General features: G+C 41.2%; 1 long non-coding RNA gene across 1 annotated transcript; it reads left to right on the top strand.

The window, feature by feature from the left end:
• The first annotated feature begins 19758 nt into the window (after positions 1–19758).
• LOC108174001 (uncharacterized) lies at positions 19759–21801 on the top strand. Its single transcript, XR_011571521.1, has 3 exons — positions 19759–19950; positions 19985–20378; positions 20805–21801. It is a non-coding gene; the product is annotated as an uncharacterized lncRNA (long non-coding RNA).
• The last annotated feature ends 4172 nt before the right edge of the window (positions 21802–25973 follow it).

Below are 25973 nucleotides of genomic sequence, written 5' to 3'. Positions count from 1 at the left end.
TATGTACGTTACAGGAGTACTTGAGAAGATATGTCCTTTTTTTGTTTTTGTATTTCCTTTTTCAAGAGGTGTAAGGTTTATGTCTTCTTACTCTATATATATATATATATATATATTTTTAAGACCATCTCCAACTCTTGGGCTAAAAGCCAAATTTCTTAGCCCGGAAAATTTAACTTTTAGCCCAGAAACATCTTTTCTGCTCCAACCCTTCTACCCTAAAATTTTAGCCCGGAATTATTAAAGAATGAAATTAGCCTAAAATTTTAGCATGGGTTAGAGAGTGTTTTGGGGGGGGGGGGTAATTTGGGGGGTAATTTGGCTTTTAGCCCAGGGTTGGAGATGGTCTAAGAAAGATAAGATTTATTTTCTTTTGTATTTTGTTTTTCTTGCTTTATGAGGGGTGAGATTTATGTCGCCTTAACTAAGTAACTTTTTTTTATGTATATCAATAAAATTTCCTCATACAGTCGAGGTTCTAAAAAATAATAATAAAGATAAAAAAAAATAAGAAGAAGAATTAATTAGATTTTAAAAAGAAAAACTGATGAAAAAGGACTTCAAAATTTTGAATTTTAACAAAAAAATCATCTGATAACTTTATTTAACGATAAAAACAAGAGAAAGAAGAAAAAAAAATTATTACACCCGCACCAGGTGCGCCTCCTTTGCTGCTTTGTTCATCAAATGCCTGTGTTCATTATTATCAAATGCCTTTGTTCCTCAATATCAAATGCATGCTGCTTCTATATATTTATACTACACACACACACACCTTATTATGTATTATATATTATGAACATATGAAACACTAAAGCGTACCTTGTGCAACTTTATTTATCAAGCCGCTACCTTTATACCTGTAATTTTGATTTGCATCATGAGCGCACGTACACCCACCCTCCTTCCACACTCCTCTTTTTTTCTCTCATTGTCAGCTATTATTAAGAGATTTTTGTTTCTCTCTTCAAATTGAATTACATTTCCCAGTTTTATTTTGTAGTGTTGTTTTCCAATAGTAGTCAAGATGACGAGAGATTTTTCAATGTGCTCATAATACGGGATGGTACACCACATGTCTCTATACAAGTGATGAGATTCTCGTGTTAAAAAATTAATATCATAAAAAATAAAATTTCCCATCACTTACATAATGACACGTAGTGTACCACTTGTGTTACGAGAATAAGGAAAAATTTCCCACCACTTAAATAGTATCCATTATTTTAATTTAGTGATTGAAAACACCTTTTTAGATATAATTACTAAGAACAAAAGGTTTTAATGTTACATCCCACGTTGCCCAGGGGAGTGGATCTTGTAAGCCTTATATGTATATTCTAATCTCTACCTAGCACGAGGCTTTTTGGCAACTCACTGGCTTCGGGTCCCATCGTAACTCTGAAGTTAAGCTAGTTCATGCGAGAGCAATCTCATGATGGGTGACCCATTGGGAAGTTCTCGTGTGAATTCCCAGAAACAAAACCGTGAGGGCGTGGTCGGGGCCCAAAACAGACAATATCGTGCTACGGCGGAGTCAAGCCTGGGATGTGGTGGGAGCCCGGGCTGGGATGTGACATTTGATTTAACGGATCACTTATGGGTTCATCGTTTTCGATGCAATGGGTGCTTTAACAATATCAAACAAGGTCTTAGTTTCAAACATAGACACTATTTATGAAACGAAACCAATAATTAGACACTATTTCTAAAACTAAACCCATAGGTGGACTATTTATGAAACTAGACTACACACTATTTATAAGATTGGACCAAGAACTAGACATTATTTATGAAACATGACCAAGAACTAGTTACTATTTATGAAAGTGGACCAATAACTAGGTACTATTTATTACATCAGACCAAAAAAGGAGACACTATTTATGAAACTGTATCATTACCATATACTATTTATGAAACTATACCATTACCATATACTATTTATGAAACTTGACCAAATAACTAGGCACTATTTATGAAACATGACCAAGAACTTGGCACTATTTATAAAATTGGACCAATAAATAGTGTAATATTGTTTTCATAAATAGTATTTAGTTTCATAAATAGTACTTAGTTCTAATCCCTTTGTCATCTTCAGTTGTGCTAAAAAGATGGTAACCGCCACACAAACCCTTACAACCTCTTAGGTTCAATTCCTTGAGATGTGGGAGTTTTGAAAAGTTTGGTAATTCAGTCAGGTCATGACAGTCTCTAACCATGAGATACTTCAACTTCTTAGGCAACTGTAACTCAAAAAGAGAAAACAATAATAAAAATCAAAATAAATAAAAGAGAGAATGCATGATGATTACTGATGTTAATATTTACAAAGACATTTATAATTATATTGTACCAGGTCCGAATCCTCACAAACTCACCATCTTGTTATGCCTTAGGTAAATATAAACTAGGTTTTGTTGATCAAAATCTGCTGGTATGGCTTCAAGAGGAAATCCATTCCAATACAACAATCTTAACTCCTTGGAAAGATGTTTGTAGCTTCCAGTCAGCTTTACATTTACCAGCTTGAGAAATTTTAGACGTTACATTTTCTTAAATGCTTATGTATTGAAGCTTTGCTCGTCATCAGAATCTTCTGGCAAAACTAAGGGCTGGTTTGGTATTGCTGTGCTTTGAAAAAAAACTGTTGTGAGAATAAGCGGCTGTGCTGTGAGAATAAGCGGCTGTGAAATAAAGCAGCAGAGCGTTTGGTAAACTTTTTTGTAAAAGTGCTTTTGGAAAAAAAAGCAGTCTGATAGTGGGTCTTTTCATTAAAGGAGCACTGTAGCTCCATGTGCTTTGAAAAAAAGCCAGTTTTCCAAAGCTGCAAATAGCAGCTTCAGCTTTTTCCTTTGATTTCAGCTTATTCTCACAGCAGCTTCCAAAATAAGCCCTTTTTTTCATTTTACCAAACACCTAAAATCCTCACAGCTTTTTTTCATAGGTGTTTTTTTTTTTTAAGTACCTCACTCCCAAACTAGGTCTAAGTCTAGTCCTTCAACTGCTTCTGTTCCTTGTTAGAGATTAAAAAAAACAAGAAAAGGATAATATTTACACGAAGCAGAGCCTTTCAATTTACAGTGGATGAAAGCCCTTCCTTTTCTTCCTTTTCTTCAAATATACTATGTACGGCATCCATCATATATTTGCAGATATGCGTATATACTTCTCTTTCCTTGCATGTACTTAACATAACATCTTTTTATTGCAAAAGTACTTACAGATTCGTTCCTTAGCACGCTTTTTGCATCTTCTGACATGTCCAACCTCGATATTCTGATTGCCACGTGGCAGTCTCTCCTTCTTTTCTCTCTCTCTCTCTCTCTCTCTCGCAGCTCACTTCCTTTCTTTCTCTCAAATTCCCCCGAGCCCTCTTTCTCATGGACCTCTCTGTACTCTCCCCTCTTCGACACCCACATCCACACACCCAACTAGACAAAAGACGATGGAACCAGCCTAGAACTGAGCCTAGAACCATCGGCCCAACATAGCTGACTAGGCCCGTTGACCCGGTTGACCTGACCTGGACCCGTTGACTTTGACTTTGACCGTTGACTTTTTGGGTTTTGGACAAGACCCCTCATAGACTAATTTCCATGTCCTGGATCTATTTTTGACATCCGTTTTCCCAAATTTAATCGCTTGAATAGAGTTTTATTAATTGGACACCTTTATGTGCTTAGGTGCATTTATTATGGCATTTCCATCTTCGCTAGTTTGCGTGGCTCTTCAGCGGCGAAGTATCTGTGAATGTATCCCTTCTAAAATGCATGTTTTAATAGTAGAAATGTGTTGATGCACAAAACCGGAGGTTGGAACAACGTAAATCCGACCATGAATCTACATGAAATGTAAATAACACAAGATGTATCGTGGTTCACCCTAAGGTTTGGGCTACGTCCACACTGATTATGTATTTATTTGAGGGAGAAAGAGCTTTGAGAGTGAGAGCTTTGAGAGGGTGAGGAGCCTTAGGAATTGGCCTCCTCTAATTGTAAGGGTGATGGGTCTTTTTATAGAATAAGGACTCCTCACTTATTACATATTTGCCCATTCCTTTATCACATAATTATATTTAAGTCCCCCGAGTATTTGTACGAGATCTAAATACGAGGCCCTAAATATGGTATAAACAAAATGTATACATGAAAGGCATGATTTAATGATTACGTTTTATGAAATGTTTTATAAGATATTATGCTTACTAAGAATATTTTGGAATATCATATTTTATCAAACTGATGTTCCTTGTAGTATATATGATGGATGACTATATACTATTTGGAACATGCTTTACACGCTTCTTTGTAGTATATATGATGGATGACTATATGATATGAAGATTTTTTTAGATATATGTACCTATGTTTGGAAAGACTATGTTCAATGTTTTTGTGCGTATTTAGTGGTCACTGTTCTGCCTATGGGCGAGGGAGATATATGTCTGAGGGAGACATATGGCTGGCAGGAGGTATATGTAGATGGCTTCGAGCCGAAAGATACTGATACTGATACCATTAGTTAGCACATTATATACGAGATATGTTTTATGAAGGTTTTATGGCATGCTAGGGTTTCGGAAACCTATTACATATTATGCTATGAGTTATCATTAAACTTTGGGGGTTAGTATGTTGAATAACTATTTCAGTATTATATATATATATATATATATATATATATATATATATATCAACTTGGTCCACTCATGTTTGTTTTGCATCTTGTTCTTATGCATTCTATTATGGCTTCGTCACCTTTGGGTGTCGGCCAGCACGTGCCTACCATGATGTTTGAGAGAATATCTAGGTTGGGCATGTCATCTTCACTATGCCACAATCGACTACGTTTTCTCAATTCCACATGAGATTCTGCCCGCACATCAAATCATGCATCCTCAATTTTATATCTACACCAATATCTAAGAGACATCGATCGCAGAGTGTGGTAATTTATGCTTCTACAGAAAAATGACTACAACCATGCAATATTGCCATGACAAAACTTGTATGCACACTAATAAAGAAACAAGATATGTCAATGAACACACCCTTCACATGATCATCACATAGCCCATCGTAACTTAATTTAAGTGTTTCATGAATTTTTCCATCTGGAATATTTCTCAATTTACCAATGTACTTTTCCATATGCTTTTACTCTTTTTTGTAGTTGACAAACAACCAACAACTGTAAGAGCTAGGGGCAATCCTCCACAATAATCAACAATATCTCTTGCCAATTCCATATATTCTTTAACAGGATTATCATTTCCAAGGCATGCCAACTAAGGAGCTCAAGAGCTTCTTTTTTCTGTCATTGCTTATGCCTTATATTTTTTATCCACCTTTTTGTATATTCAGCACATGTTCATCTCTTGTTATTATAATAATTATGCTCCCTAGACCAAATGATTCATGTTCTATTGCCAATTCATCTAATTGGTTTGCATCATTTATGCCATCAACCACAACAAGTACCTTCATGCTTCCAAGTCTTTTCTTTACCTCTTTGGTCCCTTTGGCAACATTGCTTACCTTAATGTCAGGCTGTTTTAAAATATCTCAAAGAAGTTGTTCATGCAGACTAAACATCTTTTTCTTTTTACTCTTCACCTCTTCAAGGTAACATTCACGAATAAAACTATGCTGATAATTGCTACAAACTTCTCTGGCAAGCGTTGTTTTACCTATACTACCCATACCCCAAATTCCAATTATTTGAACATCAGGTGAACCTCCAACGTCTAAGTATTCAGTACTACATTCTTGCATGCGAAAAGTCATCCAACTGAGTGCTTGGCTTCTAAGTCTGTGGTTTTCAGTAGTCCCTTGACGTCCCCAACAATTTTCTCGATAAACACTCCTTCACACCTACAAGTAGAAATTCCAAATTACGAGAGCCATACTAAATGCCTTATTCATAATGACTAGATATTTACATATTGAAACAAATTTGAATAAACTGGATTAATTGAGCTTAATTCAACCATGTATCTAATCTTTGATTATAATGTGAATACATTAGATCATTGGTGATTGGACTATTATGCAGTTGTAGATTTCAATAATATAATTAAGAATCCAGTACAATTGGTATTTTAATTTGATAATGTGTGGAGCATTTGTCCTTCACACACCCTGTTGATGCACAAAATCAACGAGGACTTTGGTACAACAGAAAGTGTCAGGTTTTGTGACCTTCGCTTGGTTGCTTCGGTCACTAGTGAGGATAAGTACGTAAATGAATAGAGACAGAGAAGCAAACACAGGATGTACGTGGTTCACCCAGATTGGCTACGTCCACGGAGTAGAGGAGTTCTCATTAATTGTGAAAGGTTTACACAAATACATAGGTTCAAGCTTTGGTTCAGTGAGTTCTAGTGAATAGTTTAGTACAAAATGACATTAGAGATTATTGTGGGAGAATGATCCCTATTTATAGAAGAGAGTTTCTAGTTTTGTTCTAATATTGACACGTGTCGTGTTGTGATTGGCTTCTGATGTTGACACGTGTCGCGCTGTGATTGGCTTCTGATGTCGACACGTGTCGCATTGTGATTGGCCTTCTGGTTGAAGGGAAACTCTTCTGGGTCCTTGACGGTATAACGTTGACCGGTGCTCAGTAGTTTCGGGATTAGTCAAGTATGGTACAAACAGTGCTCCCCTAAGTTCTCGAGTGAGGGAAGCTCCTCGGTTCTGGACTTGCAAGATCCAAGCCGCTGAGTAATCACGAAACTTCTAAGTACTGAGGTGTGGTATCGTCTTCACTTGCCTTATCTTTCTCATAGGTAGATGTGGCATCTTCTCTGGAAGTACGCTTCCTCCATCCAGGGGTGGTATCTTTAACCGATGAAGATGCACAAGGTAATGTATCAATTTCACTTGAAGCTTACTTGTAGTTTCGGGCTTGGTCAAGTGCGATACAAACCCTATAGTAGGAGTCCCCCAAGTCGCCGAGCTAGGAGATCTGCCGAAAGAGGTGACAGACAAGGTAAGCAGTTAAACTTCCAAGCAAGCAACCCAGGATCAGAGGTTTGACTTCGGCTTCCGGTTGATTGTTCTCCTTCTCCTTGTCTCTCATTCAACTGCCAGGATAAGGAGAAGCAAATGGATAAGAGATGATATGAGATACTTTTGCTTTTGAATAAGTAACTTTCCACAGGCTTATTCTTGAACTGTGCTGGAGGGTTTTCTGGTTCCCTCCAGAGTATAAGGCCGACTCAAGAATTTGAGGGTCAAAACAAGTCCATCAAATCTAGAGTACGTTCGACCTTGATGATATAGGATACTTTTGCTGTTGACGGAATAGTGAATGTGGTATGGAAAGGTGTCGTGCTGTAGTGATCTGTTTCAGCTCACCGTTGAACCTTCTGCTTTAATCTTTTGCATGGCAGAAGTGGTGTGCAACCTTTGCATTTAAATGGTCATTCAGAACATTCCTTCATAGTGACTCATCCACGCTTGGCAGCTTCAGTGTAAAGAGCCAATATCTGATCAACTGTCATGAGGTATTTGCCGGTGGAATTCGTGACCTTGACAGCAGTTGAGGATGAGTACTCGAGAGCAATGCTAAGTAAGCAACCAGGCAAAGGTTCCAGGCAGTCAGTTCCAGATTGGAGGTTTGATTTCAGGTTTCGACTGACTGCTCTCTTTCTCCTTGTCCTGCAGGTGTGGACAAGGACAAAGACAAAGACAGGGATAAAGCATGATATGGGATACTCTTGCTTTCGACCCTGATGATATGAGATACTCTTGTTCTTGGTATGGCTTATTTGCTGAGGTATTATCGGGGGGAAATAAAGCTGAGTATTTCGAGAGGTTATGTTGAGGGTGCCTTCTCGAATGCGAGAAATGGTTGAGCATTTTTGCAGGTTTACCTGTCCGTTGAGGAGGGAGGTCGATGTATATAGGGATTTCCCAATAACAAGTAGTAATGCTATTCCTTTACCCTTCTTGGTCACAGCAATGTAGTGGGAGCTGCCAGTTTCACGTGTTTTAACTTTGTCAGAGCACTTTGAAAAAATGGTATGTGGTGTCTGGAAAGCTGATGTTACGTGTGAAGATTACAGACAAGCTTTATCTAAGGAAATCTGGCTCTCGAAGTTCTGAGAGTTGTGCCTCTTCGGTTTTCGAACAAGCAATCCCGTCGAGGATCTGACTCTCGAGATTCAGAAAGCGGTGCTACTTCGGTTTTTTAGAAAGTAATTATGTTGGGAGTCTTTTCTCGAATGTGAGTAAAGGTTGGACGTTCTTGCCAACCTGTCTTGCCGCAAAACACGGAGGTCGACACACATAGGGACTTTCCAATTGTCAAGCAGTGGTGCTGTTCCTTTACCCTTGTGGGTAATAGCAATGTAGCTGGAACTTCGAAATTCTTGTGCCTAAACTTTGTCAGAGATCTTTGACAAAGTTATATGTGGTACCCGAGGAGTTGATGGTGCATGTGGAGAGCGGTGATTGAACAGTAAGATTCACGTGCTTTCTACTTCACCAGAAATCTTCGACAGATTGCCCGTAATTTCCGCAAAGCTGAATGTGCATGTGACAGGTGCTAACGAGGCTGAAAAAGCAGGTGCTTCTTCGATTTCTGAGATCGGCCCTCGTGGTCTCTGAGCAGCCCAGCTTTTGAGAAAGCAAACGCCTCTTCGATTTCTGAAGCTCCGTCGAGTGCAAATTTTTATAGAGGCTGGCATTAAGTTCCACAACACACTTGAATCTCTACTAGTAGAAGCTCCCTTCTTGCACTTCTAAGATCTTGATTTGTCTGACCTCTTCCCTCTTCAACACATTTGAAAATGTCTGGACCCTTCGACCGTCGTTTTGACTTGAACCTTGGAGAAGAGACAGCCATGCCTTCTCCAGACAACATATGGCGCCCATCCTTCATATCCCCTACTGGTCCTCTTACCGTTGGGGATTCTGTGATGAAGAATGATATGACCGCTGCAGTGGTGGCCAGGAACCTTCTCACTCCCAAAGATAACAGACTACTTTCCAAACGGTCTGATGAGTTGGCTGTTAAGGACTCTCTGGCTCTTAGTGTTCAGTGTGCAGGTTCTGTGTCTAATATGGCCCAACGCCTATTTGCTAGAACCCGCCAAGTTGAATCATTGGCTGCTGAAGTGATGAGTCTCAAACAGGAGATTAGAGGGCTCAAGCATGAGAATAAACAGTTGCACCGGCTCGCCCATGACTATGCTACAAACATGAAGAGGAAGCTTGACCAGATGAAGGAATCTGATGGTAAGGTTTTACTTGATCATCAGCGGTTTGTGGGTTTGTTCCAAAGGCATTTATTGCCTTCGTCCTCTGGGGCTGTACCTGGTAATGAAGCTTCAAATGATGAACCTCCAATGCCTCCTCCTTCTGGGGTTTTGTCAAGTACTGAGGCTCCGGATAACCACCCTCCGGTGCTTTCTCTTTCTGGAGCTCCACCGATTGCTGAGACTTCCCCTAAGCAACCTTTGTGAAGACTCCCTTTTGTTTGTTTATTTTGACTCATGTATATGTACATATTTGTGGCTTATCGAAAATATTAATAAATAAGCTTTGCTTCATTTCAACATATTGTGTTAAATACACCACAGCCTTCTTCAGAAAGTTCTTTGAATTTTTTCTTTTGTTGAAACCTGTATTATTGAAGCTTTGTGAGTGAAGCGTGTAGTTTGAGGTAGTGTTCCCTTAATTTCCCAAGTGAGGAAAACTTCTCGGTTGGAGACTTGAAAAATCCAAGTCACTGAGTGGTTGTGAGACTGCCGAGTATCAAGGTGCAGTAGCATATGGTGGGAGTCCCCCAAGTCTTCAGGCGAAGAGAGTTGCCGAATGAGGTGTCTCGCTTGTTACTAATTTGTCAAAGTAACGAATCCTTGTTTCGATGTCACACATTCGTATATGCCTTATCTAAAAATATTTCCAACTTTTGTGTGTTTGATGCTGCATGCTATTGACTAGACAAGATCAAGTGCAATTAGTAGCTTTTCTCTCTTTTTCATCTTTTCTTTGGTGGAATTGCTTTTCGTTTCCACTAATCAGCCTGAGTGGATGCAAGATAACACCATTCTCTATAGCTCAGATTGCAAAGTCGTCTTCATGAAAGTTGTTCCTTATCTTGTGAACTACAACATATCCAAATTTGAGATCCATCGGAGTAGTACAACTTCAGAAATTCAAGTATGATGAGTAACTGTTCATCAATTTTCTGTTAACCCGTCAGACTTGTTGTGAGCTTCGAAACTCCATTTTCTCTTGTTCAGATTAACATACTTTCTTCATCGAAGTTGTTCCTCATCATCTCTTCCATAACATATCAAAAATTTAGAACAAACTAAATGTTGAATATTTCCAGATCTTCGAAACACCGCAGCAGCTTTGAAGCTTGCAGAAATCTGACCGTCATGTTTGGAGCTTCAACACTCTAACTTCCGTCGCTCAAATAGAAAAATTTCCTTCGTGAAAGTTGTTCATCTGCTCAAGAACTATAAGATGTCCAAAATTCAGCTCCACTGGAATTAGCTTCGCACTATCTTGATGAAGAGTGTGTGAAGCTTTTATGTGTTTTGGTGTTGAAATTTGGTATTGTAGGTGAAGTTTTGGGGTTGAAGTTTGATAGGTGAAGCTTTGGGGTTGAAGCTTGATAGGTGAAGCTTTGGTGTTGAAGCTTTATAGGTGAAGCTTTGGTGTTGAAGCTTTATAAGTGAAGCTTTGGGGTTGAAGCTTGATAGGTGAAGCTTTGTGTTTGAAGCTTTATAGGTGAAGCTTTGGTGTTGAAGCTTTATAGGTGAAGCTTTGTGTTGAAGCTTTATAGGTGAAGCTTTGGGGTTGAAGCTTGATAGGTGAAGCTTTGTGTTTGAAGCTTTATAGGTGAAGCTTTGTGTTTGAAGCTTTATAGGTGAAGCTTTGGTGTTGAAGCTTTATAGGTGAAGCTTTGTGTTGAAGCTTTATAGGTGAAGCTTTGGGGTTGAAGCTTTATAGGTGAAGCTTTAGTGTTGAAGCTTTATAGGTGAAGCTTTAGTGTTGAAGCTTTATAGGTGAAGCTTTTGTTGGCACCATAAATTGATTGTGCTTCGCACTATCTTGATGAACATAGTGCGAAGCTTTTGAGATTGATACTTGTCCTCCATTGATGAAGCTTTTGTTGGCACCATAAATTGATTGTGCTTCGCACTATCTTGATGAACATAGTGCGAAGCTTTTGAGATTGATACTTGTCCTCCATTGATGAAGCTTTTGTTGGCACCATAAATTGATTGTGCTTCGCACTATCTTGATGAACATAGTGCGAAGCTTTTGAGATTGATACTTGTCCTCCATTGATGAAGCTTTTGTGGGCACCATAAATTGATTGTGCTTCGCACTATCTTGATGAACATAGTGCGAAGCTTTTGAGATTGGGAGTTGAATCCCATTGATGAAGCTGCTGTGTTCCCCCTTCCCCTTTTTTTTTTTTTTTTTCGGAAAACTAGAAATTTGAAAATGTGGGAGAGACAACGTATACAAATTTTGCTTCCATACTGTTAAGCGAGAGATTGTGATGCAAGCCACATCTTGTAGTAGTCGAAGGTTTGGATGAACCATATAAATTGAATTTGCTTCGAACAGTCTTGATCAAGAGCGTTTGAAGCTTTCTATGAGTTGTAATGTTTGCATTGTTACAAAGGAGAAATGTCTGAAGCAGATGCAAGAGGGCTGAAGAGCTTGATCTTCGTATACCATGCATTGAAGCCATTGTTGGCTTGCAATAAGACTTTTTTGGTGACTATAGCTCTTGTTAGGCATAAGTGCTCCCCTAGTTGAGTTGTAAAGCTTGATGGTTTTTTATTATTTGTGAATGCTAGGAGTTCACATGTACAAGTTGTACCACTCGTCTTCTGGTTAATGGAATGAATGGTAGGTTGCTTTCATCACTTGGTTGGTGGTACGAATGTGAATTCCTTAATCACCTTTCATCACATTTCATCACCTGGTTGGTGACATGAAGGAGAGTACGCGTTGTACATTTCATCACCTGGTTGGTGGCATGAAGGAAAGTACGCGTTGTACATTTCATCACCTGGTTGGTGGCATGAAGATGAGTTCCTTCTTCACCTGATTGGTGATAAGGGTGGCAAGTTTCCAAATAATATTAGAGTACGGGTTGTACATTTCATCACCTAGTTGGTGGTACGAATGAGAGTTCCTTCATCACCTAGTTGGTGAGAATAAGGGCAAGGTGTCGAGGCACATTGTGGCAAATGTCGAATGACACAAAGTGTGTTGAACCCTTTCGAAGCACAGTTGGCTTATGTATGGATGTGTTGGAATGTATGATGTTTATGCATGAATGTGTTGGAATGTATGATGTTTATGTATGAATGTATTGGAATGTATGATGTTTATGTATGAATGTGTTGGAATGTATGATGTTTATGTATGAATGTGTTGGAATGTATGATGTTTATGTATGAATGTGTTGGAATGTATGATGTAGATCCTTTGTATAGTCTTGTTGACACATACTTAGATTTTGTTTTGTATTGGAAACATTTGCGTTGAAGCTTCAACACTTGAGTGTTTCATTGCTCAGAATGGAAAAGAGTTTATGGCCGAGTTGGCTAAATCACCTCTTTATTGAATTCATACCAAATGGTCTTTGTTACATAGGATGCCGAACGGCTGTAGCTTAACACTTGTACAATGTGAGTCTATTTGTAATAGTACTTCAAGTGGTCAGCATTCCATGGATGGCCAAGGGTCTTGCCGTCGGAGTTTCTGAGCTTGTAGGAGCCAGGGCAGCTGATGCCGACGACCTCGAACGGTCCGTCCCAGTTAGGACTGAGTGTTCCTTCACTCGGGACTCTATCACAGAGTAATCTTTTCTTCAGTACCCAGTCTCCCACTTTGAAAGAGCGAGGTTTGACCCTTGAGTCGTAGTAGTTGGAGATGCGCTGCTTGTAGGCGACATTCCTCAGGTGAGCCTGATTTCTGTGTTCCTCGACTAGATCCAGGTTGAGGGTGAGTTGCTTGTCGTTCTCACTCTGTATGTAGTTCTGGATTCGGTATGTTGCTTGCTCAAGCTCAACTGGGACAACTGCTTCTGTACCAAAAGCAAGTGAGAATGGAGTTTCTCCTTTGGAAGTCCGATATGAAGTGCGGTATGACCAAAGGACTTGGGGTACGAATTTTGGCCAACAACCTTTAGCTTTGTCCAAGCTAGTTTTCAAAGTGCGCTTGATTATTTTGTTAACGGCCTCGACTTGTCCGTTAGACTGGGGATGGGCTGGAGAGGCAAAACATAAGTTGATGTTGAACTTAGAGCAGAACATCTTGAACTTCTTGTTGTCGAACTGCTGCCCATTGTCCGTGACTATCGCATTAGGAATGCCGAATCTGCAGAGGATGTTCTTCCATACGAAGTCTTCTATTTTTCCCTCAGTAATGGTTGCCAAGGGTTCTACTTCAGCCCACTTTGTGAAGTAGTCAACTGCAACGATTGCATAGCGGACTTTGCCTTTCCCTGCAGGCATTGGGCCGATCAAATCAAGTCCCCATTGGGCTAAGGGCCAAGGGCTGATCATAGGAGTGAGCGGCTCGGGAGGGGAGTGAGGGATAGTTGCGTAGCGTTGACACTTATCACATGAGCGAGATATTCTGATGGCATCTTGGTGGAGTGTTGGCCAATAGTATCCTTGGCGAAAAGTCTTGTGTGCTAGGGATCGAGACCCAGCATGATCTCCGCAGACTCCTTCATGTATTTCCCGAAGGACAATTTCCGCCTCCGCAGGTGTAAGGCATCTTAGGTATGGCAGGGTGAAACCGCGCTTGTAGAGTTGGTCATTAATGATCAGGTAGCGGGCAGACTTGTATCGAATCTGCTTAACTTGGACTTTGTCAATTGGGAGGGTGCCATGAGCAAGGAATTTATAAATTGGGGTGATCCAACTACCTTCTTGTTGTAAATTGCACACCTCCGCGACCATGGTGCTTGGTTCTGCCAACAATTCGACATGATTTTTTCTCCCAATCTTGTCTTCCACTGCCGAGGTGAGGCGAGCCAAAGCGTCTACATGACTGTTTGCCGCTCGAGGAACTTGGGTGATCTGGTAGTGGAAGTGCTTGAGCAAAAGTCGCGTTTGCGTAAGATATGCTGCCATGGAGCTATCCTTAGCATCAAAGTTGTTTGTGACTTGGTTGACCACTAATTGGGAGTCACTGAAGATATCAATTCGTTTAACCCCAAGGTGTTTGGCCAAACGTAAGCCTGCTAGAAGGGCTTCGTATTCGGCCTCGTTGTTCGATGCCTTGAATTTGAAACGAAGAGCGTATTCCATCGCCACTTTGTCGGGGGTAGTGAGGACTAATCCTGCTCCGCAGCCCTGTTGGTTGGATGAGCCATCAACATACAGATTCCATGCTGGGGTCGTTGATTCTACTTTCTGAGCTTCCGATGGTAATGAAGCTACTGCTTCAGGTGTAGAAGCAATGTCAACAGGATATGTGAAGTCGGCGATGAAATCTGCTACTGCTTGACCTTTTTCGGCTGGTTTTGGTTGGTAGGAGATGTCAAACTCACCCAATGCTATCGCCCATTTGATCATTCGTCCAGACGTGTCAGGACTCTGGAGTATCTGTCGAAGAGGGTGATTGGTAAGCACGATGATGGCGTGTGCTTGGAAATAAGGGCGAAGTTTCCGAGCAGTCATGACCAATGCTAGTGCTAATTTCTCAATGTTAGAGTATCGTGTCTCCGCATCTTGTAGGGCCTTGCTAGCGTAGTAGACGGGCCGTTCGACACCACTGTCCATTCGAATAAGAACAGAACTGACTGCTGAAGCCGAAACCGATAGATAGATGATGAGAGTGTCACCAACTTCTGGTTTGGAGAGCAGAGGGGCTTTACTCATGTACTCTTTGAGGTTCCTGAATGCCTTGGCACATTCCTCCGTCCATGTAATGTACTTCTTATTTCCCTTGAGTGCTTTGAAGAAAGGAGCACATCTGTCTGTGGCCTTAGAGATGAATCTGGTTAAGGCTGCCACCTTGCCAGTAAGGCTTTGGATGTCTTTTGAAGTTATTGGCTCTTTCATGTCGAGGATTGCTTTGATCTTTTCAGGGTTAGCTTCAATGCCTCGTTGGCTAATCATGAAGCCTAAGAATTTGCCAGAGCCCACGCCGAAGGCACATTTGTTGGGGTTCAACCTCATTCGATACCTCTTTAGAATGGTGAAAGTTTCATATAGGTTGGTGATGTGTTGGTCAGCATGTTTGCTCTTGACTAACATATCATCAACGTAAACTTCCATGCTCTTCCCAATCTGTTCGGCGAACATTGAATTGACCAGTCTCTGATAAGTTGCTCCTGCATTCTTTAGGCCGAAAGGCATGACTTTGTAGCAATATAGTCCCCTGTCAATAGTGAAGGCTGTGTGTTCTTGGTCTGAGGGGTTCATGAGGATTTGGTTGTATCCTGAATAAGCGTCCATGAAGCTCAAGAGCTCACACCCTGCCGTAGAGTCTATAAGTCTATCAATGAAAGGAAGGGGGAAACTATCATTCGGGCATCCTTTGTTTAGGACGGTGTAGTCGACACACATCCTCCACAAGACCTTTTGAAGTAGGAGACTTTCCTTGGTCGGATTTTTCTTAACAAGGACAACATTTGCTACCCATGTTGGGTAATTGACTTCACGGACGAAGCCTATGTCCTTGAGTTTTTCAACTTCTGCTTTCATCGCCTCGTATCGTTCAACATCATAAGATCTTCGTTTTTGTTTTACTGGTTTGGTCTTGGGATCAATACTCAAGTGGTGACAGATGATATCGGGAGAGATGCCCGGCATATCTTTATATGACCAAGCGAAGACCTCGGCGTTCTCTTGCAAAAATGAGATCAGCGACAACCGAAGGGGTGGTGACAAAGTGGTGCTAATCTTCACTATGCGGTCTGGATGGTCTTTGGAGATAGAGACCTTCTCTAACTTTTCAGCGGGTTGTGCTTGCTGGGTGAAGGAGTCATCTCGAGGGTCATCGGGTTGACTGTTGCCATCCTGAAGACCCGAGTTGGATTCATCTGGACTGGTCTTTACGACTTGGTTATGTATAAAGAGAGTCTCCTTGGGGACAGGCAGGTGTTGTTGTTTGACCGAAGTGTTGTAACATAATCGAGCACTAAGTTGATCCCCCCTGATGTACCCATTGCCGAAAGGGGTTGGAAACTTCATCAACAACATATGTGTGGATACCATGGCCTTGAGATCGTTGATGCCTGTGCGCCCAAAGATGACATTGTATGTCGTCGGGCAGTTGACCACTAGGAAGTTAGTGGTAATAGTAGCTGTGTAGGGGCCTGTACCAATGGTGAAGGGTAAGTGTATACTCCCTAAAGGTTGCACGATATCGCCAGATAAGCTTATCAGAGGAGAAATCGAGCGATCGAGCAAGTGTTCAGCTACATTAAGTGCCTTGAAAGCTTCAGCAAACATGATATTGACTGAAGCACCTGTGTCTATCAGGATTCGTTTCACATCAAAATTTGCTATGTGAGCTTCCACGATCAGCGGGTCATTGTGAGGGTAGATGATACCTCTTTCTTCCTCAGGGTAGAAACATATTGGATCCCAGTTAGGCTTTTGATACTTGCCTCCTCTGATGTCTTCCACGTGAAACACCTGATGGCCAGGTCTCAAAGTTCGTTCACTGCTTTTCATGGCCCTATTGGAAGATTCAGACATGGGTATGCCGCCGCTTATGGAATATATCACATTCACCTGACGTTGGTTACGGTTATCCCTTGGAGGGTGAAGGAGGAACTGATCGATTTTTCCTTCACGTGCCAAAGCTTCAATATGGTCACGGAGGATAATGCACTTCTCACTATCATGGCCATTATACTCGTGGTAGCAGCAAAACATGCCCGTGTTCTTCGTGGACTTGTAATCTGGCTGTCTTGGCTTTGGCTTTGGTATCAGGTGAGCTATACTGGGGTAGATGGCAGCACATGTAGCATTCAAAGAGGTGTATGTCTCATACCTCGGGGTAGGGCCTGTCTTGACACGTGATTGGCCCACTGCGTTGACTGCCTGGGGGCGGGCATTATTATGACGATATCCTGAGTTATCGCAATAGTGCCCCTTATTCTTTTTATTAAAATGAGATTGGTGAGGATGGAAGTCTTTCCTTTTGCCCTGAGATTGATATGTCTGCTGACTTGGCGAAGCATTAAATAAGGCAGGGGGGTGTGCTGCTACCATTTGGAAGGTTGAGGTCTTTTCATTCGGTTGGATCTGGTCTCCACTCCCTACTTGCTGATAAGGGGTGACTGTAGGGGGTTTCCCTTGATATGTCCTTACCTCGGCGGAGGCATGGTTGTAAGCTTGTGTCATCACCTCAGAGTAAGTCTTCCAAGTGTTGGCATTGATCATGTACTTGAAGAAACAGTCACGTAAGCCTGCCGTGAAAGCCTTGAGGGCGGTCTTGTCATCTGCCTCAGCGCAGCGAGAATACTCATGGCTGAAGCGGCCAGCGTACTTTCGTAATGACTCGTCCGGCTTCTGGCGAATAGTGTACAAGTCATCTGCGGAATGCAATCGATCGGTCTGGAAGATGTGTTGAGAGACAAATAGCTTCCTCAACTCTTCAAATGAGTCTACTGTCTTAGGTGGAAGACGGCAATACCAGTTTAAAGCTCCGCCAGAGAGGGTGGAGGGGAAGAGAAGGCACCGTTCTTCGTCAGTGTGTCCCCGGTATACCATGGTCGACTCAAAGAGGTTAAGGTGTTCAATCGGGTCTTCCCTTCCAGTATAGAGCTGTAAGTCAAGCTTCTGCTTTGTCTTCGCTTGGAGGGGAGTGTTGAGGATCCTTCTTGTGAGAGGGTCAGGCCTGGGTTGGTTCCAGTCAGGTATCTCGGCTTGACGTTCAGCCTTCAGCTTGTTTACTTCCTCAATGAGCTGCAGGACAAGGGGGTCCTGAGCGGAGTCGTGCACCACCGAAGTTTTCTTCTTTAAGTCCCCATCACCTCTTGGAAGTAGGAAAGTTTGATCAAGATAGCGTGATCTTTCTCTGGACTCGCCACACTGACTTCTAGAGTGAGTATGTCGGAATGTTTCCGAGTCCCCAGTACCTTCATATTCTTCTGGGACTTGTTGCCCATTCTCTAGATTGACGGCTGGCCTAGGTTGTGGAAGAGAACCGAGTCTTTCAGAAACCCTTGGGTCATTGATCTTCGAGCTTATGTGGATGGGATTCTCTCGACGTTGCTTTAGGAAGTCTCGACAATCGCGATAGACAGCTTTTGATCCTTCCACTCCCTCTGTGAGGAGGTGTTTTCCTCTACTTCTCCTGCTTCGAGTTGAAGCAGCTGGGTTGAGAGAAGTCTCATGTTGATTATCACATTGATGTGTAGCTTGATCCCTATCAGGGATGTCCGTGTCGGATATCGGCAACCCTCCGTGTTGGGGGGCATTCAGTTGATTGTTGACCTCAACAGGGGCGACGAGCTTATGTGTTTGAGCCTGCCTAGCCTCGTGAAGCATCTCGAAAAGTTTTTCATATTGTTCCTGGAGGACTTCATTCTTCATCGCTATCTTGTTGTTCTGAACCTCTAGCTCATCGACTTTAGCTTGAAGAGTAACTCTATTTCCTTCCTGCTTTCGTTGCTTCATACTAGGTCCAGCGGGGGTGTCATTCTGTGTGCTGTGGCTTCTTTCGCTCCCCATATCGGAGAGAGATGCTTGGCCAAAAGAGAGTGTACGAGCGGTGGAAACCAGCTTGACAAAGCTAAAGAGAGTGGGAATAAGTGTCGTTTCCCACAGACGGCGCCAAATGTTGATGCACAAAATCAACGAGGACTTTGGTACAACAGAAAGTGTCAGGTTTTGTGACCTTCGCTTGGTTGCTTCGGTCACTAGTGAGGATAAGTACGTAAATGAATAGAGACAGAGAAGCAAACACAGGATGTACGTGGTTCACCCAGATTGGCTACGTCCACGGAGTAGAGGAGTTCTCATTAATTGTGAAGGGTTTACACAAATACATAGGTTCAAGCTCTGGTTCAGTGAGTTCTAGTGAATAGTTTAGTACAAAATGACATTAGAGATTATTGTGGGAGAATGATCCCTATTTATAGAAGAGAGTTTCTAGTTTTGTTCTAATATTAACACGTGTCGTGTTGTGATTGGCTTCTGATGTTGACACGTGTCGCGCTGTGATTGGCTTCTGATGTCGACACGTGTCGCATTGTGATTGGCCTTCTGGTTGAAGGGAAACTCTTCTGGGTCCTTGACGGTATAACGTTGACCGGTGCTCAGTAGTTTCGGGATTAGTCAAGTATGGTACAAACACACCCATAAAAAATAAAGCACGTACCTTGCGTTTCACTTCCTTAATTTTGACTGAAATTCTTATGCAAATGCTCTACCTTTATATATATATATATATATATCATTATTATTGAATTAATATTTTGCTTATCATGTATCGGGCTACTTACGTGTATATTCGAACTAACATGTTATCTTAACAGGTACTTATCAGATTACTCAATAACGATCCGATTCGTTATTGGATCAACCCGATAGCCTGTTAATTTCATATCGGATTAACATATCGTGTCATAAATTGCCAAACTCACGTGTTATTCACACGGTAATGTAGTGACACGATCGACTTCAAAAGAATAATACTTACTACCCAAGTTGGTGACCCAATGATATTGATCAATAAGAATTTAACACGTAGTTTATAAAAAAAATTCAAACCCACCCAAATTACACGCCGTTAAGTCGTTAACCTTTTAGCTTCTAAGTTACGCGTGCCGCTCACACTGAAATGATCAGAGAGTTTTTGACTTTCTTTTCTTGAAAGCCAGCTGCACCAATTGGTCATCGATGGATACCAGCAGCACCGCCCGTGGAACCGCCATCGTAGCCTCTTGTCTTCACCGTGCCGCTCAAACGGCTGGAAGTACGAGGTGTTTCTGAGCTTTAGAGGCGACGACACATGAGGTGTTTCTGAGCTTTAGAGGCGACGACACATGCACTAACCACACAGACAACCTCTCCTTTGCGTTACGCTATGCCGAAATCCACACGCTCATAGACTACTAGCTCAGAAGAGGGGAAAACATACAGAGTGAACTTGACCGATAAATCGAAGGGTCCATAATCGCCATCGTCGTCTTCTCCAAGGGGTACGCGGAGTCCCAGTGGTGCTTGAGGGAGCTGGCCAAGATCATGAGGTGCCGAGAAGATCAAGAGGGCAAAATAGTCTATCCAATATTCTATGCCGTCGAGAGGAAACAAAGTGGTGGTTTTGGGGAAGTTCGGAAGCATGAAAGCGATGAAAATCCAAACGAACCAGCAGCAGAGAAGGATCTTAAGGCTTCGTTCCGGCGGACGGGTATAATTCCTTCTTTAACTCCTTTTTTACAATTTTTTTATGCTCAAATTTACTCACCTTATAATTCAAGGTTAGAAACGCGGTCGTATATAACTTAGTTAATCACATGGATCAATCTAATTTACTCAAATCTTCTTTGCTCAGAAAATATCTGGTCATAATGAATGACGCATTTAGTTCATCTGAATCTTGAAGTTGCCTGATCAGTCTTATTTTTGTATAATTTTGAAATTTAATTGCCCGGCGTGAAGGGTTGTTTATTGAGGAAATTGTTAAGGACATCAGATGACTACTGAAAACAACAGACTTAAAACAAGCCAAGTGCTCGGTTGGAATGGATTTTCTTGTGCAATAGTTCAGCAGTGAATGCTTAGCTGTTGGAGATTTGCTTGATCTTCAAATAATTGCAATTTGTGGTATGTGCAGTATAGGTGAAACAACACTTGCGAGAGCTATGTGTAGCGAATATCATCATTGCTTTAGTGGTCAATGTTACCTTGAAAAGGTGAGGAGTAAAAAAGAAAAGTATCGTTGCTCTGCAAGAACAACTTCTTCGAGATGTTTTGAAACGGCTGGACATTAATGTGAGTAGTGTTGCCGAAGAACCAAAGAGATAGAGAAAAGACTTGGAAGCCTGAAGGTGCTTGTCGTCGTAGATGATGCTGACCAATTAGATGAATTGGCGATAAAACATGAATCGACTACGTTTGTTAAGATTCAGCCCACCCAAATCTGCAGAAGCATTAAGTGCTCAACCTCATTTGGATCTTCATCCCTTTCATGCTTCCAATAAGCATTTCTAATAATACCACTATTTCCTCAAAGGGTCGACGTCGTACAATATTGGATGGACTACTTTCCCCTTTTGATCTTCTTGGCACCTCATGATCTTGGCCAGCTCCCTCAGGCACCATCCAGACTTCGTGTACCTCTTTGAGAAGACAGACGACGGCCCTTTGATTTCTTGGTCAAGTTCACTCTGTATGTTTTCCCCTCTTCTGAGCTGGTAGTCTATGAGCATGTGGATTCCGGCATTGTGTACCGCAATGGAGAGGTGGTCTGTGAAGGTAGTGCATGTGTCGTCGCCTCTAAAGCTCAGGAACACCTCGTACTTCCAGCGGTTTGAGTGGCACAGGGAAGACGAGAAGGCTGCGAAGGCGGTTCCATTGGCGGAGCTGATGGTATCCATCGATAATTAGTACTAGTGTTGAGAGACTAAAGGGAGTGCAGCAGGCTGTGCGGCTTGGCTTTCAGATAGCCAAAGTCAAGTCAAATGTCATCGCCTAAGTATTATAGAGAAACTAAATGTGTGGAGGGATATGAATATACATGTATATGGCATTGCATATATTTATGACAAAATATGGTAATACTTACTTTTTTACGTGTGACGTAAAATATATGAAATACTTACATTGCCTTACTTGTTTTTTTACACATTTTGTGAAATTTATATTGACATGGTACTATCAGTATTTGTCACTATCTGCTTGACAACACATGATTATGCGTTTCAATCAACGCTTAGGTTAGACTATACCATGAATTCACAAAGGAGTGAAAATGAGGATCAACTAGCCCGCTTAGTTTATTTGATTCATTATATTCATTAGTAAATACCGAAAAATCAAGAATCAACATGACGTATACATGGCTCCCCATATCGAAGAAAGAAAAGACATTGCACGTACTTAAAAGTAATTACACTCACAAGTAACTGACTAATCAGAGCCAGACGTCATTAACCAGTAATGGGATTGTAATCCTTTCAATATTCAAATCAATTAAGAAGCTCATAAGATGAGTTCAGGTTTAGGGTACCTCATCAGATGAGTGATGGCTAGCTTAGCTCCGTCTGCAACGTCAATAGTATCGTCATCAGTGCATGTCTTTCAGGCAGTATTCATGGTATAGTTTGATATCGTCACCAGACTAAATTTTTGGTACATGCTGATAGTGCACCTTCTTAAATTTTATAAATAAATGATCCATTTCCAGAATTCACACTTCTCCATCAGACAAATCCCATTTTGTGATATCCACTCCTGTTTTCTTCACCTTAATCTGATGATCATCCACTGCTCCATAAAATTTTGCTTGTACAAGAACCATGTTGCCGCCTTTTAGATTGAGCTTCTTGTTTTGAAAAATGTCCCACCCAAAGGTAACATTCATGGGAAGCAGTTACAGTGGCCACAATTGGCCAAATGAGAAAATGAGTTCGCTAGGTATGGTTAACAACACGAATGCATACAGGCCCAGTACACTCAAAGTGATACGCAAAATAAACTATGCAAATAGCCAACCCTCTTATATAAACATCAGTCCTTTGCGGCACTTCAAATTTGACAACTTCATGCTCATTCGCGACATAGGCCAACCAGTAAGGAATATCATTTCCAGAGAGAAAAAGCCGGCCGAATGCGTTCATATTGGAAGAAGTATGTCTACTAGGGCTAGGTTGTATGTCCACTGTACAAAGTTGTTAACCTAGCTTTAGGGTGATAGTGTGATGTACCGTGTAGAATGGCTAGTTTCTGCCACCTTCAGCATGGGTATCACCATTTGCCTCTTGTTGTCAGTCCCCTTAATTCAAGGGATGTGTATCTTACTTGTTTTGTTACCTTTAGGCGTAAATCAAGGAGGGGTAGGAAATCTTGTTTCTTACCTCTAGCACATATATATTGGGACAAGGATTGTCTGCCCTCCTTGTTCCCGTGCCCTCCCGTGCTCTCCTGTTTTGTGTGGTCACAGTTAAGCCACGTCAACATTTTATATTGTTTTTTTATAAAGATAATAAGACAAAAATGAATAGTAATATAAAATATTGACGTGGCTTAACCGTGATCACACAAACAGGAGGGCATGGGAGCGCATGGAAACAAGGAGGGCAGACAATCCTTGTCCTATATATTGGCTATCTCTTGTACTTTGTTCTTTTATGATGAATATACAATTCACAAAATACAATATGGTATCAGAGCAGTGACCCTAACCGGCCTATCTCTGTGGATTTTCTTAAGAGTTTTGTGAGCTTCTTCTTGTCCTTCAAACATGGCTAAAGAGAGCTTAGTGAATTTGGAATGAGACAGCTCCCATGTTGCTCCATCATCACCACATGCAGATGTTGATATCAACCCAAATCAACGTCATAGTTCTGTCTTGCTAAATGAGTTTAACTACCTTCCATGGGAGAGAGCAGTTACTCTTGCTCTGGGAGGACAATCAAAGCTTGGTTATGTCAATGGTGTTATCCCAATGCATGAGATTACCTCACCGGATTATGATGCTTGGCTATGCAAAGATCAGTTGGTTATGTCATGGTTACTCAATTCCATGAATCGCAAGATTGCATAAATTTCCAGCTATGCTGAATCCTCCATGACTATTTGGAAAAATCTTAAGGAAATGTATGGAAATCAGAACAATGCGGCTCGTGTGTTTAAGTTGAAGAAGGATATTGCTGGCTTGCAACATAAAGGAAAGCCATTTGTGCAACATCTTGGAAAGTTGACCTCTATGTGGAACGAGTTGAATGTGTATCGACTACACACCATCGACGTTGCTGTGCTAATTAAGAGAGTCGAGGAAGACAAAATATTCCAACTCCTAGCAAGCCTGAGCCCTGAATTCGAAGATCTTTGAAGCCATATCCTCATGAATCCCGACCTGCCTTCTTTTTCAAGTGTGTGTACCATGATTCAAAGAGAAAAGGTTCGAAGGAAGGTCATGCCCTTGGAAATAAAGGAAAATATACCAGAAGCTAGGGCTTATTTCTCTAACCACAAACTTGGTGAGGAGAGGGGCTACAAAGGAAAGAAAACTGGCTTAAAATGTAGCCATTGTGATGCTGGTGGGCACTCAAGAGACCGATGCTGGATTCTTCATCCAGAGCTAAAACCAAAGTTTCCTAGGGATAAAAAGGGTGTCTCTAAAGGCTCGTACAACCCTTCTTACAAGGCAAATCATGTTGCCACAACTTCTTCCAAGGGAGCAATGAAGTTCACCACTAATCCAACCACACTGATCAACTAGTTTGCTGCGTTTCTTCATAAGAAACAAGGTCTTGGAGATTGTGAAGGACCACCAAATCAATGTGACAACAATCAAACTGCACTACTAAGACAGTTTGCTAGCTTCCTGGCTGGAAATGAAGGCATGGTACAACGGGACATCCCATGTATCTTACACTCTTTCTCAACTGCTCTCAACATTGGTAATGTGCATGATTATTGGATTATAGATTTTGGAGCCACTGATCATATGACTAACAAGTCTACAAGCTTGCATAATTTTGAAAAACTTTCAATTCCATCTCAAGTGTCAGTTGCCAATGGCAAAAATGCTATGGTTGTAAGAAAAGGGAAAACACATTTGATCTCAAGTGATGTCAAGTCTGAGGCTTTTTATGTTCCTTCACTCCCTTTTCAACTTTTATTTGTTGGCAAGATCACAAACTCATTAAATTGTCTAGCTATTTTCTCTAAAAAAAAAGTGATTTTTCAGGATGTAGTCACCAAGAAGACGATTGGTGAAGGATTTTTCTTAAATGGTCTCTACTATCTTTCCAAGCATATTCATGTTCCCAAGGTTTTTCAAGTCACTTCAAACTTAGCTCAAGAACAACAACTTTGGCACCAAAGACTAGCACATACTGCTGAAAAAGTCCTATCCACCTTGTTCCCAAACCTGTGCAAAGTTACAAGTCCTTGTGATGTTTGTCACTTCTCCAAGTTTACTAGATTACCATTTACTCCCTTTTTGTCTAGGGCTAGTAATCCTTTTGAAATCGTGCATTCCAATGTTTGGGGACCAATCCTAGAGTCTTTTGATGGATACAAATATTTTGTAACTTTTGTGGATGATTTCACAAGGATCACTTGGTTGTACCTTTTGAAATTTAAAAGTGAAGTGATGGAAGTTTTTCAATATTTTCATAGACTTGTAACCACACAATTTGCTTGAAGTTTTTCAAGATTTTCACAGACTTGTAACCACACAATTTGCTTCAAAAATTCATGCTTTACGATCAGATAATGGCACTGAATATATGTCCCATAACATGTCACACTACTTAAGCACGCATGGTATATTACACCAAACAAGTTGTGTTGGAACACCCCAACAAAATGGGGTGGCCTAGAGGAAGAATAGAGATTTACTTGAGAAGACTAGAGCTCTTATGTTTCATATGAATGTGCCTATGAAATTTTGGAAATTTTGGTCCCAAAGAGTTCTTACTGCAGCATATCTTATCAATTGATTGCCTAGTAAAGTGTTGAATTTTAAATCACCTTATGAGGTCTTGAAAAGTCTTTGGGTGTACATGCTTTGTTCACATTCAAGCACAAAATTGTGGCAAGCTAGACCCAAGGGCTGCCAAATGTGTCTTTCTAGGTTATTCATCCACCCAAAAAGGTTACAAGTGCTACAATCCAACAACTATAAAAAAGGTTGTTTCAAGGGACGTTAAATTTGAATAACATGTCCCTTACTTCTCACAATCACTGGATTACTCTAGACAGGGGGAGCATTTGCTAGATTTATTTCCAATTCCATATCCAAATGGAGAAGATACAACATGCATTCCTAGTG

The sequence above is a fragment of the Malus domestica genome, chromosome 09 (assembly GCF_042453785.1).
Source record: "Malus domestica chromosome 09, GDT2T_hap1".
Taxonomy (NCBI): Eukaryota; Viridiplantae; Streptophyta; class Magnoliopsida; order Rosales; family Rosaceae; genus Malus; species Malus domestica.
The sequence above is the reverse complement of the archived record's forward strand: the minus strand, read 5'-3'. Positions and strand labels throughout refer to the sequence as shown.